At 32.8% G+C, this 2,118-nt stretch overlaps 1 long non-coding RNA gene across 1 annotated transcript; it reads left to right on the forward strand.

Moving 5' to 3' along the window:
• Positions 1-1,110: 1,110 nt before the first annotated feature.
• On the forward strand, positions 1,111-1,622 carry LOC141404100 (uncharacterized). Its single transcript, XR_012412949.1, has 2 exons — positions 1,111-1,302; positions 1,372-1,622. It is a non-coding gene; the product is annotated as an uncharacterized lncRNA (long non-coding RNA).
• Positions 1,623-2,118: the final 496 nt, after the last annotated feature.

Here is a 2,118-nt window from a genome sequence, read left to right on the forward strand (position 1 = left end):
GTGGTGATTGCCAGATAATATTCAAAGATCGGAATGGGCAAAAAACTTATTTGGGAAAAAGAGTCCACTTGTTATTACAAAGCTAATATTTCCTCTAAGGGATATACCAAACAAAAACCTGGCAATGAAAGAAGAAAATATCACCTTTACAACGATGTAAAGTAGGTTTACGTAGAAGATCAAGCAACGGAGATATCACAATAGTCGGTTATGCATCCCATTTTTCCATTTTTTTGTAATCACACTACAGGTCGCAATTTTTACCGGATCGTCACAAAATTTGAGAGTTGATACGGGTCCCACAGAGGATGAAGCCTTAAGTTTGGTAATTGTCGGGTAATATTCAGGGGTCGGAAAGGTTAAAAAGTTGAGAAAATGCATCGTCTTATTCTTATGCGAATACGTCAGCTTCTGGTGAGAGTATTCCAATGGCAAAGTCTGTCAATGGATGAAGAAAATGTCACTTTTACATTAATTTAAAATAGGTAGGCGAGGTTGATTAAACAACGGAGCTATCACAATAGTCTGTAATGCATCCAATTTTTCCAATTTTTGTAATCACGCTACAGGTTGCAATTTTGATAGGATAGTCAGGGAATATTGTTGGTTTATTTATTATCCGAACAATTTTTATAACTAAAATTGTGGACAGACAAGGAACCTACTTATTCCATTTTGGTTAAGAATATTTTATAGTGGAGAGTATAAAAAGTTCGGCCTGGCCGAAATTAACGACTTTGTACTTGTTGTTTATTTTCTTTTCTGCTTTATTATAATTTTTAATTATTCCTCATGTTCCTTAAAAAAGGTATGTAGAAAGTGTATATGAGAATTATGTACAATCAAATCAAAATTTTCAGTAAAAATCGCGTTATCATGCTTCGGAAGAATATTCTATTATTCGTTTTGTTATTAATTTGCTTTTCGAACAAACCAACAACCAAAACAATACAACTTCGCTAAAAGTTCGCAGAAAAGAATCACAGAGGAATATTGTGATCAAACCATCTTCCAACCAACTTCCAAATGTTTGCGCGGTGCACTCCTGTCTATGAGTGCGTGCTGACTAACACACTCATACTACATACATATATATTTGGTATATTCCAGGGTAACAACCACTCTAACTCTATTCGGTATGATGGGAATTTTCCGCCTTATATCCGTTGGCATTATCTATTTAGGAGATTTACGCGGTGTAAACTGTGTACTTTTGATGCAAGTCATTGAAATGCTCGAGGCCTCAATGCTGTTGGTTGTATTCGTAAAAAGGAAGGAAGTACTTAAATTGTTGATATCTCGGTAAGTTTGTGTTAAACATCTGATGTTATAACTAAATTTATTAAAAATATATGTATTTGGTAATTTCAGGTTTTGTTTTTGGAAACACAGAGAAGATGTTGTGTATCTTTAGGGGAAAAGTGATGACTGCGTCATTTAAATGTTTCCTCTTGCAATTTTTAAGAAAATATGAAGAAGACCTTGATTAAATACATACCAAAACAAACAATTACATAGTTTCAAATGAAACACCGTTTTTAGTTATAAATAAATAACATTATGGATATAATTCCTCAGTTTTATATCATACACATGTATATTAATAAAAAATACAAAAGTAATACAATTTTATTAAAAACTAGCAGACCCTGGTCCGCGTTGCTGACACGTCGTAATGAGTTTTAATGACAACTTTTTATGGACTTTATGTTTGACAATTCAAATACAGGTATTTTTTACCTCACTTGTTCGGTCCATTGTCAAACCGAGGAGGATTTTAAATTTAACAACAGATATTGTCTGTAACCTTTCTTTTCTCTTACGGACTGTCGGATTTTTTTTCCGCCCAATTGATGTTGTTTAAGATTTATTATCGTCCATGTCCCCTGTCTTTATCCTAAAGCGATCTAATTATGAAAGTTAAAAAAAATGGTTATGTTGAATTCTCACGCTTATTGAGACTTACATATCAGGAAAAATGTCTAAAATTGTCTTTTCCATTTCAAAAAAATCAAAAATATTTTTTGATACTACATCAATGATTTTTGGTACATAGATTAAGAAAAAAATCAGCATTCCAAATCTGTTTTCGTTACTAACTTTGATCGTTGCGCGCAA

The sequence above is a fragment of the Musca autumnalis genome, unplaced genomic scaffold (assembly GCF_047663935.1).
Source record: "Musca autumnalis isolate F117 unplaced genomic scaffold, ASM4766393v1 scaffold_4, whole genome shotgun sequence".
Classification (NCBI taxonomy): domain Eukaryota; kingdom Metazoa; phylum Arthropoda; class Insecta; order Diptera; family Muscidae; genus Musca; species Musca autumnalis.